Here is a 16501-nt window from a genome sequence, read left to right as displayed (position 1 = left end):
TAAAGGCAACATCCTTCCATCCGGAAGTTCAAGCAAAAGTTTTGGGTTTGCCTTTTGATGGCAAAAATGTGTTTGGAAAACATGTTGATAATGCTCTACAAGCTATTAAAGCGGATACCGACACTGTACATTCGCTGGGGACATTGCAGCAAAGACGTTTCCTGCCCTTTCGTGGAGGAAGAGTGTGAGGCCAATTCATGCCAAGAACTTCATACCAATCTTATAGGTATCCACCCTATTTCCAGGAGGGATATCCGCCTCAGTACACCGCTCAACAGTACAGAGGCTCTTTAGCTTCTACCTATTTACAGGGGCCAATGCATTCACAATTTCCAAGTATTAGTCATCTTGCTGTCTCATCGAACATACATGTCTCATCGAACATACATAAGTCATCACCTCTCCAAATGTTACGATCATTGGAATAAAACATCTTCAGACAAAGGGTGTTAGACGTAATAGAACATGGTGACACCTTGGAATTTGTTCAAAAGACTAGTCATACTCTTTGCAAGAGGTCTCCTCAAAATCTCGCTCTGTTAAAGCAGGAAACGCGTGTGCTTCAAAGGTGCAATAGAGGAGGTTTCTTTTATGCACCACAACAAGAGATTCTATTCAAACTTCTTCCTATAAAGGAAAACGTCATGAAAATGAAGGCAAGCTATATAGATCTAAGGCTGCTAAACAAATACAAAAAGAAACCACCTTTCAGAAAGCTGTCTCTGCAAGAGATTTTGCTACTGCTACACACAGGGGATAACATGACGTCTCGCCACCTCTTAGATTCGTACTTCCACATCCTCATACATGAAAAAACTTCAGCAGTTTCTGAATTTCGGAGTTGCAGGGTGTCAATACCAATTCAAACTACTTCCCTTTGGGTTAAGATCGACTTCTAGGGTGTTCACAAAATGTATGGCTCCTATGGTGGCATTCGTAAGAAGAAACGGTCACCAGGTGTTTCGGTACCTGGACGACTGGCTGGTCAAGGCTCTCACATTCCGCTCAGCAAGAAGATCTACCCTGGCCTGTCTTTGGCTATTCAAAAGTTTAGGTCTGAAGTTGAACAGAAAAAAAATCTTCTCTAATACCATCCCAATCTTCAGTGTTTCTGGGAGCCATTCTGGATACAAAGGTCTGCAAAGCTATTCCAACTATAGAAAGAAGACCACGTATAATGGAAACAACAGCTTCCCTTTCAAGAAAAGAGTCCACTTCTGTTTGGATGTTCAAGTCAGTGTTTGGAATGATGCCTTCTTGCCTTCCATTGATTCCAAATTGTCACCTGCACATGAGACCATTGCAGGAAAAATAATGTACACATTGGATCCAAATCCAGGGAATGTTCAAGAACATGGTCAATCGCACGTAACTATGAAACTAGCAATGTCATGGTGGGGGAAAATATCTCTCTGGGTCTATCGTTCATGACATCGCATTCCACTTTGTGATGATATCCAGGGCTTCCTTAGAAGGTTGAGGACCTCACCTTCAAGAACTTGAAATTAATGGAAAATGGTCCTCTCACGAGTCAAAGATGCACATCAACCTTCTGGAGTTAAAGGCTGTTTTCCTAGACCTACAATCCTTTCTTCCTAGAATTTGCAATTCATCTGGGTTAGTGAGAATGGACAATACCACAACCATGTTCTATCTCACCAAGCACGGGGGAACGAAATCAAAGATACTGCTGTCTCAAGCCCAACAAATATGGAGATGGTTACTTGCCCACAACATCCCTTAACCAGTGGAGCATGTCCCACAGGTAGACAACGAATAGGCAGAATCTCTGAGCAAGTCTGCGAAACATATCACAAATGGCAAATGAACCAGGAGCAGTTACTTCAGGTCTTTAAACAGTGGGGTACCCTGAATCTGGATTTGTTCGCAACTCCTCAAAACAAGAAATGCAGGATGTACGTAAGCAGATTTCCTCAGAAAAGGACTTGGGGGGATGCATTTCTAATAGCCTGGACAGGAATTGTTGCTTATGCTTTTCCACTTTTTCCTCTCATTCTCAAAGTTATTGATAAGATGAAGAAGGAACTGTAGCGTCTCATCCTCATAGCCCCAGCAATAGCCCCAGCATGGCCATGGCAATATTGGTACACGGAGCTTCTTCTCCTTTCAGTGTGCCACATATCCAATTCAAGCCTGTAGAGAATCTCCTTTCTGTGAAAAAACGTTGGATTTTCCATCCTCAAGTAAAGTTGCTCATTTTATTAGCTTGGCTCCTCACAACATTGAGTTAGATTGCTGAATGTTCCACAGGAATATAAATCAATTCTTCAGCAATACACGCTATGGCCACAAGAAAATACAGCAGCATGAAATAGAAAAGATTCTGCTATTGGTGTACCAATACAAATCTGCATCCCTTTAAATCTTCTTCGAAACAGTTGCTGCCTTACCTTCTTCACTTAGCAATGCCAGGCCTAGCACATGCTTCAATTAAAGTACATTTAGCAGCAATGTTGAGATTTCGCAGAAAGAGAGGTGCAGTCTCTATGTGGTCCAATAGACTATTTAAGGAATTAATGATTATTCAGGGCTTTTTCTTCCTGTGAAACCTCAGTTTTCCTGGCTATTAAATACAGTCCTATCACCGTGCATGAAAGATAGATTTGAACCTATTCATAAAGCAGACATACAATATGTTTAATGGAAAATGGCCATTCTCGTGGCCCTCGCGTCAGCAAGATGGCTAAGTGAAATTCAAACGTTCAGTTACACAACCTTTCCTGCAATTCAAGGATTATAAACTGATATTAAGAACTAATCCCAAGTACGATTCAGAGGTCCCAACTTCGTTCTATTTTAATGAACCAATTGTGCTGTCAACATTTTTTAAGAACCCTTCATCTAACGCGGAAAAGGCTTTACATTCTGTGAATGTCAGACACTGTTTATAAAATTTTTGTGTAGACCAGAAAAAGACTTTTAGAAAGTCAGACCAGCTTCTTCTGTCTTTTGCTCCGCCTAGTAAGGGCTACAAGTTGTCAAGGATCAGTATAGCTCGTTTGGTTTCTGCAATAATTACTTTTTGCCACAACAAAGCAGGAAGACCATTGTCAACTAGGGTTATGGCACATTCTAGGAGTTGAGTGGCTGCTTCCACAGTTGGTGTTTGCCAGAGTGTCACTACCAGAAATATGCAGAGCAGCAACATGGATAAATTATTGTTTGGACTCATCGTGGAAGGTGGATGCCTCTGTTGGGCAAGCAGCATTACAGCGCCTTTTTCAGTAAGGTACAGAAATCGTATTTGTATTATCACTTTCACATCAGATTTTGCAATATTTTTATAGAGTTTTTCATGTTTAACCCCTTGACTGCGGCGAAAATTCCGCCGCGGTGCGGGTGATTTATGGCGTGGGCGTGGTTCGGACGGCCCCCGGCCGTCCTCCGCACACGCCCACCGTGACGTCGGACGGCCGCCGGCCGTCCGACGCATGGAAGGGGTTAAAATATTTTCAAGTTCCTCTTTTCTCTTGATAGTTGTCTGCTTAAAATCTGTTTATTTTTTATTCATAGGAGAGTGGTTTTGCCACACTCGCCACCACTTTTTTCCATACTACTGCTTGCTAAGTTTGCTTCAACCATGTGAATCTATGACATGTTCAATACTGGTTAAAAAACACAAGCAATGAAAATGCAATAGGTCTCGCCTTTAATTAAGTTAAAGCCATTTGCTTTGCTATACAATACCATTAGCAAAGCAAATCGCTTTAACTTATTCAAAAGCGAGACCTATTGCATTTTCAATGCATTTTCAACTTTGGACCATAGGGACAAAAAAACGTGTGAAATTATAGTGTGTAAAAATGAAACGTATGCTTGTGTGTCCCTAGATGTCCATTCATGACTTGTAGATAGCAAGCAGTTTACACTTTTGAATCCTGGTAAGGCCAATTTAGCCTTTATTCCTTCTGAGGTCAGTGAGTTCAGTACCATTAAACTGGTTTTGGTAGTAACTTTCAATTACAAGGCATAGAAACAGCAGAAGTGTGTCGAAAAAGCTACCTAAAATCTAATTAGTATTGTCCATAATTTATAATTTTTATACAGACTTTTGTTTCAGGCATATTCTGTGCATATGAGCGATACGGAAGGCCAAGTTCCTTTACGAGAGCATGAAACTCAGAGGTGACTTTTAATACCCTTTTAATGTATGGCAGAAGGTATTTTATAGCTTATAATAGTCATACCATCACACTTCCCATAAACCGCATACATCCTTGTTGTCTTGTGTTGTCAGATAAAATGATAGTATGGATGCAGGCATGAAGATTAAAATTTTGATCTGTAGTACACAATTAAATACACCAAAAAGCAGTTAGTAATCTGCTCCAAAAATATCACAATCATCCTAATGAAAAGCGGAAACCAAAAGAAAAAAAAAAGTTGTGAACGGGTATTAAAATGCAAAAAGATTCTATACTTCCTGTAATTCCCCATAGAATGCAATAAAAAATTGCTTTGATAGTTCCCTTCACGCTGATCAATGTTTACTTTACAAAAATGAAAAGGCATTGTTAATTACAATACCAAAAGCCCCACCAGCCTACTGACCGTTCGCAGCAGTCAGTCTGGACATTTGATGAGGACTGGCTCTGTAGCACCTTGCAGAATTACACACTGGAACCCCTATCTGCCTGTCACGTGACCCCCCCCCCCCCCCTCCCGCGGTCTGCTACATGCATTAGGCACCTCACTGAGCCGCAGATCCCCCGCACCTCACCTTTCTACAATGTGTGTAGGTGTGGAGAGCCACTAATATAGCTCGAGCTATCTAGGCGCTATACAGCCAGGCATTACAGATCCTGCGAGGAGTGGATGGACAGAGAGCGACACGACAGACAGCTCGTGAACATGAGGGACGAGAGACAGAGGGCGCTATGGACAGAGGAAGAGTATGAGAAGATAGAGCATGTGATGAAAGGAGGAGACAGGGAGAGAGGAGACAGATCCCACGACAGAGAGAGGAAGAGTACGAGGAGACGGAGCATGTGATGAAAGGAGGGATAGGAAGCTGAGAGACAGAGGGCGCTTTGGAGAGAGGAAGAGTATGAGAAGATAGCGCATGTGATGAAGGGAGGAAACAGGGAGAGAAGAGATCGAGCCCGCCACGGACAGAGGAAGAGTATGAGGGGACAGAGCATAGGATGAAAGGAGGGACAGGGAGACGAGAGACCAAGCCCACGGCGGAGAGAGAAGAGTATAATAAGACGGAGTCTCCCGTTGATGGTTGTTAGGCAACCAGGATTCGTGCTTGATAAGGCAGAAAGGAAGAAAGACTGTGAGACGAACAGAGCAGAAGGGATAAACTGGAATGGACAGTGGGAATCGGAAAAAAGATGAGTACAAACGGGGGAAAATGGGGAGAAAATAAATAAAGTTGAACCAGTAACTGGCACCATGTTGAATTCCAGCATGTCATGGGGACGGGGGTAAAGCCTGGGAAAGAGTGGAGAGAGGGAAAGAATGGCGGCGGGACATGAGATGTACTGAGGCCGTGCGTACGTGTCACTAGATGGCATGTGGGTGATAACAAGCTCTTGGCATTGCTGTGGGGAGGGGGAGGAGAAATGTGACACGGCCTGGCGGCTGTAAAAAGTGCGAAATGAAAGCCTTTGATGCAGCAGGGGGCGGAGCGGATCCCTTTAAAGTGAAGCTGCTGGCGTTAGATGGCTGGCTTTCATGTGCACGCGCATTTTAGGTCAATGCGCTTGCGCATTGAGCTTGCTTTTCACGGGCACTGCATGGAATCGCCCGATTGTTAAGCTCTCGTTAAGCCCCTATATTCTCGCAAGCTCAATGCGCAAGCGCATTGACAGGCGAGACCTAAAAAGTTACTTACCTGTACACTGTGGTTCTCCAGTATTGCTTTCCTTCATAGATTTGATTGCAACCCTCCTACCTCCCGTTAGGGCTCACCACTCTGGACACCTCTTATATTATTCCCTTTTACACCTGTGCTTGAAATCTGAGATATGGTGGTCCTGCAGGGGAAGAGTGCTTCAGGGTCGGAGCTTTGATTAGTTGAAGTTTGGTTCTATTAAAACAATGTGAATTGGATAACAAAGTCTCTTGATTTTCCTTTAGTTTTGAATGTTTATGTATAGCACTGCTTGTTGTAATTACTGTGGCACTTCCATCATGACAACTGGGAAGATTCAAGAATGTGAATCTATGAAAGACATCAATCCTGGAGAACCAGTGTGCAGGTAAGTAACTTGTTTTTACTGATGTGTTGTGGGAGGTCGTTTCAGGCTTTAGGGGCCAGGTATGAAAAGTTGCAGCCCCCTGCTCTGCTTTTGTGTATGCAAGCGCTGTGTGCTAGTGAGAGACCGGCAGAGCAGAGTTGTCTGGAAGGTTGGTGGAAGAGACTGCGGCTATTCAGTTAGGAAGGGGAAGTGATGTGGAGAGATTTGTAGGTGTTCGTGAGGAGTTTAAAGTGTGCGCACTTGAGCTTCCGGATCCAGTAAAGTTCTCTGAGTTGTGGTGTGGGAGGTTGAGGACTAGTCTGGCTACTGCCTTTTGGACGGTCTACAGTCCTCTTCTGACCTGGTTGGTAATCCCTGCTTACAGGGTGTTTCCATAGTCTAGCCTGCCGGTTAGAAGGGCTTGAGTGACCATTTTCCTGTTGTCTGGAAGTTATTCGAAGATTTTCTTCAGCATCCCTAGTGTGTTGAAGCAGGCTAAGACCACTATGTTGGTTTAGGCAGTCATGTCCAGTTTGTTTTCTGTGATGATCCTGAAGTTTCTCGCTGGCAGGCAGGTTGTGGGTCCATGGTCGGATGCCCCCACTTTATGCGAATAAGGCCTGTTTCATTGCCGTATTTCAGTCTGAATCCTGATTTTGTGCTGTCAAGAAGCTCGTGTTCAGAGGGGCACTTGATAGCTTTTTTTTCCAGGATTGTGTCTTGGTGGGGAGGAGGGATATTGGTAAGTAATTGGCAAGTTTGGTTGGGTCAGTCGAGCGTGGCTATTCTGATGGAGGTGTTGAGGATAGGTGTGAGGGCCTGGCGGGTAGGGATTGCTCCTTTGTTGAAGGCTGTGCTGGGGCTGTGGTCCGCTGGGGCCTGCTGGGGCCCTGTAATGAATAGTCTTCATGATTGTTGTGATTTCCTCTGTACTAATGGTGTCCTTTGTGGTGACTGTGTTGACTTCCTTCCCCACCTGGAGACTACTGGCGAAGGCCAGGTGGTCCATTTGCTTTGGTAATTTGTTGTATATGGTTGCAATTTTGCTGCAGAAGAAGTGTGAGAGGTTGTTGCACATATCTTGTGATATGTTGATGTTTCCAGGGACAGCTGTGGGTGTGGTGAAGTCTTTGATGATTGTGAAGATTTGTTTGCTGCTGTTGGAGCTGGCATTTATTTGTTAGACTAGTGCCTTTCTCGTGGTTTCTCGAATGAGCTTGTGGTACCTCCTCTCAGCGACTCTGAAGGTGTCTTTTTCCACTTTTCCTTTGCTGGTCCTCCATTGGTATTCCAGTTGTTTGTAGTGTTGCTTGGCCACTGTGGGCTGTGCAATGGTGGTTAATGACAAGAGTGACCCCTTGCCTGTAGTATCCCTAGATCTATCGACTGTTTTCTTTACTATTATCCACTAAATGCTCTCGACAGGCCTGGGCTTCTTTGAAGTCATCCCAAAATGGTTAACTTCCATTGTCTCGGACGGATCATTAATCCTGATGTAGTCTTCAACATCTCCTCATGTTCAAGCCACTTGTGATGTGCTTCTCTGGTCTATAATTGTCCCCCAAGCTATTCAACCACTACACAGTGCCTGTCTGAGTACAGTTCGCCCAACATGAACTCTCCCTTCACTATACTTTTAACCTCTCTCATGTTCCTTCTGCGTTGCAGTGTGTACATGTTGTTGTGACTCCAAAAACATTTGTGTCTCGTGGACAAGGATAGCTCATGTTGGCTGTCGCATCAGAACTATTTATGAGTTTCTTTTTGAGGTGGTACTTGTGAAGAGCTAATTTCTTAGCAGGATCCCAGAGAAAAGTTCCTAGGGTCACTGCTCACTAGTTTACTTGCAGAGTGCCAGGAGATGGTTATAATGGTGTATTCCATAGTTGAAGAAATCGGTTATACCTGACTTGCAGTAGATTGAAAGTGTGCTGTACAGCTCTCCTCCCATCCTAGCTGTGTCATGCACTACGAAGTCCATAAGTGAGAGGCATTTCAAGTGCAGAATGTTTATTGTAAACTAACTCTTGTGACTTGAAGATAGATGCATGAGATACATAGCTGAGGTTAGTTCTTGACATGAAATGTTGCTCTGGCATCGGCAGTGCTGCATTTGGGAAAGTTAGCACTTGTATTCAGTCTACCTTATGAAGTTTTGACTGGGTACAATACGTGCAGGCCAGTACATTAAAATGGAGCAGTCTTATTCTTGAAATAGTGTTTTTTTCTCAGAAGGTTGAATACCGTAACCCATTCCTCAGGGGAGATCTCAACAGAGTCAACCATCCATCTACCCTGCACATACACATCATAGATACTAGTTGCTTGCCTTGTTTTAGCTAGGCTTATTCTTCAGAAATAGTCTACAGAGGCATTTTTTAATGTATATATTTCTTTTTAAATGTTTGTTCATTGTTTTGGGCATTACCATCGTCCAAGCTCTATTCAAACCATACCACACAAAATAAAAACAATATAAGACTGTGAGAGCAATAATCATTTCTCTTTAGTGGAAAAGCTATAGAACGGCTAGTTACATATTCTTGGGTTGCCCTTGGAAGCTGAAATGCAGAGGGAGAATGATCTGCCCCGTTAGAGTATTCCAGGTAATTGTGCTAATCCAGATGAATAGCCACCACAGTGCTGCATTCAAGATGCTTAGGATATTGAGTAGCATTTGATGATATTGAATTGGTATTTGTGGTGATTTTGTTTCCCTTTATAAGGATTTAAATACTGGGATCTCCTTTTATTAAGCATGAACACAAATCCAGATCAGATAAATAACGCAGAGAGCCTCATTATAGTGGTCCATTTAATTCTGATGGGGTCGCTAACATGGTTACACCACTCTTTTTTCACGACGTTTGGCACCTCCAATTAAATGGGACCATGCCTGCTGGCCCCACAATTACTGCAAGGTCCTTTATTGTTTTTGATGGGAAGGACTCCAGACACCCTGCTTAATGATCATCCTCCTTACTAATGTCACCGTACCACTTACCGAGTGGGCAATGAAGCAGACCTGAATGCAGCATCATGGATTGCTCAACACCCTGCACCCCAATGCATTGTTAAATAATACTTGATTTCTACTTGATGATGGCCAGTACTTCTCTGGGAAAGCAACAGGGTAAAAATCTCCCCCCCCCCTAAAATGAAGACTTCTGTGCTATTTTCTATTTACACGATCAGCTTAAATTGCATATTTTGTTGGCATTTTTTAGCCCTCCTCCCTTTGTCTTTCTCTTTGTCTGTTTTCTCCTCTTCTTCTCTCCGTCACTCATTGAAGCTCTTTAGTATGCCTCTGACCTAATTTCTTCACCTGCCCTTTCTTCAGAAGCTTCCTTGAGGGCACAAATCTAAACTGTCCTCAGGAGTGGGGATTTAAAGGACTCAATTAACTCCTCCTCAGTTGTTGTCAGCCATGTTTATCCAATCCACGTGTTTCAGTGAGTCACATAAATGTCAGTAGCAAACCTCAACTTTTTACCTCCCTCTCTCTGAAACCTATTGCACACTTAATCCACTCTATGGTCAAGGACCAGCTAATGAATTAATCATCGGACCAAGAGAGCTATACAGCAAACGCCATGTGTTTTTCAAAGGCCACTGATGACCCAGAACCTGCATGTGATTTTTCGCGATCAAGGTCGAATATCGGATAATTTTCCTTACAACGTCATCCGGCTAATTTGTCTCTTCCCCCCTCATCTACCATGTACACCTCTCCAAACAAACATTACAATCTTTTATTACTTCTGCTCTATTGTTATTTATTATTATTTTTTTTTAGCACAATGTTCTCCATAGCATCTTTGTGCCAGGGACAAAGGTACATTTAAAGGAAGGACTAGAACCTAGTAGGAAAAATTTAATGCAGTAGACCAAGCTCGGTCAAAGAATGCAAGGCTGGTTTACTGCGGAGAGAATATCAAATAATTAACTGCATGTTCAGAATCTGTGAAACTGAAAATATCACAAAGCTTGAGGTGCATTTATTTTCAGCGTTGGGTCCCATCATATAGAAAGCTATACCATTCTATGCGTCTGCTTTAACCATGGCACGCTGAACAGGCCGTAAAGATTTGACCAGTTGATAAGGGGTCACCAAGTCGGGGAGAAAATTGGGCTCAGACTTGAGGAAGTCTTTTTGGGTTACGCTGATTGCTTTAGGTTAGGATTCTTCTTTTTCTATGGGCAAGTTTTGCCCCCCCACCCCCCAACCCCCGTGAGACATGATCAAATTTTCACACCCCCTTCACAACCCACTGTGCTGTATTCTGAAGTCACTGCTTATTTAGATTGGTTGATGGCGGAAGGCCTAAATAGAGATTACTGCAGTAATCTAAGTAGACCAAGATACAAGGCCTAGGTTCTGAATGAAATGGCTGAACCCCCCTCTACCGCCCGCTCTCAGTGGGCGGTACGTGCTTCATTACCAGCCGAGAAAGCCTTAATCGGGAACCGCGCTCCTTGCTGAGCCGGCTCTGTCTGGAGGGGGCGGGGCCTCAGGATGAGACAGGAGCTTACCGAATTGATACAGATCCTACCTACTTTGGGCCAATCCTCAACTACCTGAGGCACGGGAAGCTGATCCTCAACAAAGAACTGTCTGAATAAGGTGGTCTGGAGGAGGCTGAGTTTTACAACATTTCCTCCCTAAACCTACGGGTGAAGGAGTGGATGCGAGACAACGAGAATAGGACCACTCAGAGTCCGGTGAAGCACGTGTAACGGGTTTTGCAGTGTCAGGAGGAGGCGTTTACACAGATAGTCTCCACAATGTCCGATGGGTGGAAGTTTGAGCAGCTCATCACATCAGTATCAGCTCCTCCTTTAACTATGGAATTGAGGATCAATTGGAATGTCTGTGTCGTCTCCAGAGAGTTAAATAACTCGACAAAGGGTCTTGTGATAGAGCCCAGTGAGAAAGCCAAGATTCTTCAGGAACTAGAATCTCGGATGTGATCGTGTAGAGCATTGGAATGTACTGTTGTCGCTGAACGGCTGAGGCACATAGCAGAAGTCTACACAGGACATCCTTATTTCAGAACTGACCACGGTAACGCTATGTACCATGGGATCACCTTATCTTGCCTTGCACCTATCATTGTGCAACCAGAGCACCGTGGCCTGGGGCACAGACTATTGCTTCTTCTCTGAGTTGGAGCCTGGTTTCACTTACAACTGTTTCCCTTTTGAGAACAGTGAAGAATTCACTTGCTGAGGATTGAGAACGGGTCTGAAGTATGTTCCAATCTCTCAACTCGTTTTTTTTTTTACTGATTTGAATTCCTTCCCAATCTCTACCCATGGCATCTCACTTATGCTAATTGGTGCTGTTGCCTCTGTTTCATCATCCATGCCTCCTTTGGTTTGTGTTGTTGCATGTACAACATTTGTTATGCTTTGTGCTGTTGCACCTGAAATATGAACCTATCTTCTTTCTAGTTTGTCCCACTACACATTTAGGTGGTTAATCCGCTGTAATTACCAGTCGTGCTCTGTGTGTCATCTACAAGATTCTGTTCTGTGGGATTCTAGAGCAGGAAAAAGTAGCAAACTCTATGGGAGCAATGGACAGCCATTACCCCTCTCCTATAAAAACACATTTCTCTATAGGAGCACTTCTCCGCCCTTCCCTGAAGCATGGGGTTTGCATACATCAACACTGATTCTCCATTCCTCTGAAGCAGGTCCTTATGTTTGAGCACTTTCTTCCCCATTCCTGAATCGGAGACCTTTATGGCAGCACTGTTCCTCCTCTGAACGTGGTGCTGTTTGGGTGTACTGCTCTTCTCTTAAAGCATGCACTTTGTCCATGGACACACTGTTCCTCTTCATTTCATGAAACAAGGGCAGCACTTTCCCCTCTCTGAGGCCTGTGCTTTCTCCTCACTACTCATCATATCAAGCAGGTTCACTGTTAATGCTTTGTACCATGGATTCTCTCAATGGGAGCATTGCACCTCCCTTTTCTCCTGAAGCAGGAGTACTGCCTTCCAGATTATTGCTACTTCTCCTTCACTGACTTAGGCTCAGTCTCAGACACCACTGCTGTTCCGTTAAACTCCAGTCAAGAATGTCTTCATTCTGCCACCAGCCCCCAGTTCTATCCTCTGTTATTTCTTTACCCTGTTTCCTATGCCTGTCTATTCTCCTTGAGTTGGGCCAAGTACATAAGTGTTGTAGCAGTTTTCTGTTCCTATTGATTCATTAATGTTGCCAAAAACTGTACAGATTTATGTCCAAAGTGGTGTGTGTGCATCTGTATGCATGTTTCATTGGATAATTTCTGTGGCCTCACTTTGTGCCTAATTTCCTGATTTCGTTTGAGCCAAAGGGGACCTGGCATTTCTCCAGTGGTGCAGTGAGCTAGAGTTTGTTCCACACGACTAGTAAGCCCTCTGTTGTAAGAAAATGCATGTAAGGGCACTGCAGAAATCATTAAAGTAGCTAAACTAGTTCAACTATTATAGCCCCATAGGTTATATGAAATTGTGTTTAGGCAGCACTCCTAGTTCCAGCTATTGTGGGTACCTCTGCCTTACTACTCCTTACAGCCTTCTGTGTATGGAATGTGTAGAATACTTTGCTCTGTGCACTCTCTTTCTTATCTTGGGCAAAACAGTGTTGTGTTTTAGCGTAATAGGTTTGGGTTTGTCTCCCCTCAATTCAGACAATGACCGGGCCTTTCTTTACTCACCCCTCCACTGGATGTGTTGCACTCTGAATTCCAAGCTCTCTGCATTAGAGTTGGAGATATGTGTATGTTTGCTATATTGGAGTATCCACTTGGTCTAATATTGGTAATTGGTGGTCTCTGCATGCATTTTTGTGGAATTATTTTGATATATTGTCCCTTGGTAACGACTTGAGTTTTTAGAAATTCTGGCTAGAGCTGAAGTGTAACGTTTGACAGTCAACATAGGGTTTTCCAGTAGGTGTATATTGGGAAGCATCGGGTGTAATTGCTCACCGAATTATCCTTTTGGGCCTTCTACATGTTGGAAGGAGCCCTGGTTGCTAAGCTACAATACCAGAGGTTGTCTTCTATGCACCACAATTGCTTACACCCTTAAAGAAAAGCAGCCTCACACTGTGACCTGGGATGTCCTCTTCAGCAATGCATCCTGCAAGCAGAAGACCACCAATTGAGCCTAATAACATTTGGCATCTGGCAGCATAGGTTACGGTTCCAACTCGTGACACCATGGCTATGTGCTGTCAATGCTTTGTGGTGTGCGTCTCTGATTTGGCAATTGGGTTGGCAAAGACCATCGAGAATTTCTTTGTATCTTATTGAATATTTAAACTGTACAGAAGAAACATTGCCTTGAAAGCATGATCTGGGCTGATAGTGAAAAAGAAACGCTCAACTGCCGTTTTGATTTTCGTATCTTTGTTTCATTGCAAGACCCAGTGTGTTGGGCATGAACCCCATCCCAGTTGGAGGATTTCTGTGTAGGAAAGGGGAAATGTACCCTTTCAATACACAGTTCTGCTTTTGGGCCTTCGGAACCCCTGTGCCCATGATCCTCGAGGTTTTATTAATTATATCCGTAGCTGAGATTTCAAAGATGATTTGGTTTCAGGGCAATTGCACAGAATTTGGCTTGCATTTTTGCCTCTTGTTAAGGGATGTATAAGGTACTGAGTGCAGAAAAGGAGACCTGGACCAGAATCTAAAAGACTCTTGGGTTAGAACAGAAACAGAACTTTTTCCATAGTCCAAATTGTTTAGAACTAATAGCCTTTAATATATTCTAAGAATCAGATGGAGCATAGCCTTAAAGTGAGTTTTTTTTAGCACACGTCCATCTCCCAAACCAACCTCTGCGTTTTCCACCATATGCTCTTTGAATGGTTCTCATTTCCAGGACCTAGTTTGTTACAGGCCTATGGCCGTGCTTGAGACATTTGGGAGCTTTGCACTGTCTGCTATGTCTGTTGATAAACTCTGTTTCAACAGCTGTGATAACGCTGTGATTGCCTTGTCTTCTTAATAAAAATGTTGAATGTGTTATTGGAAAGCCAAAAAAAAGAATCAAGACTCGCCACTTGTTCAAGCTTATTGATGGGGATGAAGGATGCAATTGTCCTTAATCTTAGATTGAATAAACCTCATTGACCAGACATTCTCAATCTTAGGTAGAGAAGGCCTGTTTTGATCTATCAAAACCCACAGGTTCTTCGTTATCCCCACTCGTATGGGTGAGGGGAGTGGAGCAGGGGAGGCCAGAGGTCATCAGAGCAGGTCTCTGCATTCCCTCCTACGATTAAGTATTGGTCTTGTCTCTGTTTTCTTTTGAAATGTTGCTAGATGTGCATTTCTGAATGACAGCCAAACAAAATGTCAATCATTCTATTAACTTAGATGAATGTTGATCAAATTTGAGAACTAGCTGCGTGTTGCCCGGTTAAGAAGATATACTAAATCCAAAAGGAGAAGGCCACAGAATGACTGAATATACAGATTAAATGAAATAGGAGACAATGTTGATTCTTTGGGTACACCACATGGCAGTATGTAGGTATGTATGTATATGTTATTTGTATAGCGCAAACGTAGCCTGTTGAGGCTGGGAGAGAAGTGCTGTACATGGTCAAAGACAAAACACTGTAAGAAAACTCCCTTGTGACCTATATTTCTTTTTCTATGACTCAATTATGAATTCAAACTTGGGCCGTTCATAAAGTAAACCATGACAAAATCTGTGAACATCTAGACATTTATAATAGTTTAACTTTGTTTATTTATTTTCTATCTTTTATGAAAATTATTTATATACCATTTGTTATCATTTGAACATATCAAAATACATATTTTCAGCATATACAGATTTCTTTACAATGTGAAAACATTTTCATGTTTCAACATTATCACCCCCAGGTAGAGAAACAACACAAACATACCAACCAAATCTCATACATTCATACCTCTTACAATACATTCATACCCCAATCGCAACTGCATATATCTGCAAAATATGAGACATAGAGTTGTTTTCAGTCACCGCGAACATTTAGGGCATCTGCATGTAGCAGGATCTGGATAACCTTGGTCAACGCGTTTCGGTGGTTTATAGAGCAGATGAACACCACCTTCATTAGGACCCGCCAAATAACAAACCAGTGTTCTCTACACCCTGAGGATTCTTTTACTAATTATCCAACAATCAAGGTAAAAGGTATGTACTTGCCACCCTGTTGTACTCAAAATAGCAACCGCTCTCCAAAATATTCAATGCATTGTGTATCAAAGTCAATCTAGATGTGAATTTGTTGTCAGTGAAGCGGTCCTTTTGTGTTTGCTATCCAGGTACCTAATGTAATTTCTTCTCATCATTCATAAAACCATTTGTTTATCATCTTGGAATGGAATGGAATTAGAACACGCCTCGTGCAATGTATCCAATCAAAGCTTTTTATGTCATGCACAAATTCCCACGGAGAATCTCAGTGTCTGAGCAGTCATTTCCTTTTGCTGAAAGACAAACATAAAGTCAATGTGTAAGAGGAGGTGGAGCAGGGCTGAGGATGGTTAATGTTTTATGTAGTATTCTTTAAAGGGATGAGTCTTCCAACGCTTTCCTAAATTGGAGCAGCATTGGGACCGTCCTGAAGGGTACCGGATATTGTTTCAGATCCTGGGTGCTTCTTTGTGGAAGGCCTACTGTTTTGTTTCATCTTTTTTACACTTCATCAGACTGTGTCCTGGCTGCGAGTGTGCCTAGATCCACCCGAGATAGTAAGCTTATCTTCAAGATAAACTAGGGTGTTTGCCACTTACCTTTGTAAATTATGTGGCTGGTTTTGAAGATGGTGTGGGTCAGCAACAGGAGCCAATGGACTTCCATCCGGATGGGGGTTATGTGATTATATTACTTCCGGCCATATATGAGACGTGCTACAGCTTCTAGGATTCCTCTAAAGGGTGCCCGTGTGGCTTGCAAAATCTCTTGTAACGGAAAAAAAGTCTTGGCAGGATGAGGGGCATCAGCTGTCTTGCTCTTATGCTCTCAAACGATATTGACAGTTTTGGAGGGTAAATAGTCAGACAGGCTGTGCTGCAAAGAGACCTGGAGGGGAATTCCTGTTTCTGGCGTTTTTTGTAAAGTTGACTGGGTTTGAGAGCTCATTGACTTTCTTAAACAAGTCCTAAGAAAAAGAAAAGCAGACTTAAGTTCCAAGGAGGAGTAAATCAGTGCTCTTCTAAACTGTAGCTCCCTAGCAGTAATATACTCTTTCCTTCACTGCTGCTCATTTTGTCTCGCATTGTTTTGTGGCTT

General features: G+C 43.0%; 1 protein-coding gene and 1 pseudogene across 2 annotated transcripts in view; both read left to right on the top strand.

Annotated features, from left to right (window-relative positions):
* LPIN2 (lipin 2) overlaps positions 1-16501 on the top strand; it is a 608403-nt gene that overhangs the window by 67728 nt on the left and 524174 nt on the right. The window lies entirely within an intron of this gene.
* LOC144827345 (BTB/POZ domain-containing protein KCTD2 pseudogene) lies at positions 10594-11177 on the top strand (annotated as a pseudogene).

The sequence above is a fragment of the Lissotriton helveticus genome, chromosome 4_1, assembly GCF_964261635.1.
Source record: "Lissotriton helveticus chromosome 4_1, aLisHel1.1, whole genome shotgun sequence".
NCBI lineage: Eukaryota > Metazoa > Chordata > Amphibia > Caudata > Salamandridae > Lissotriton > Lissotriton helveticus.
Note: the sequence above shows the minus strand (reverse complement) of the source record. Positions and strands in the feature narration are given on the sequence as shown.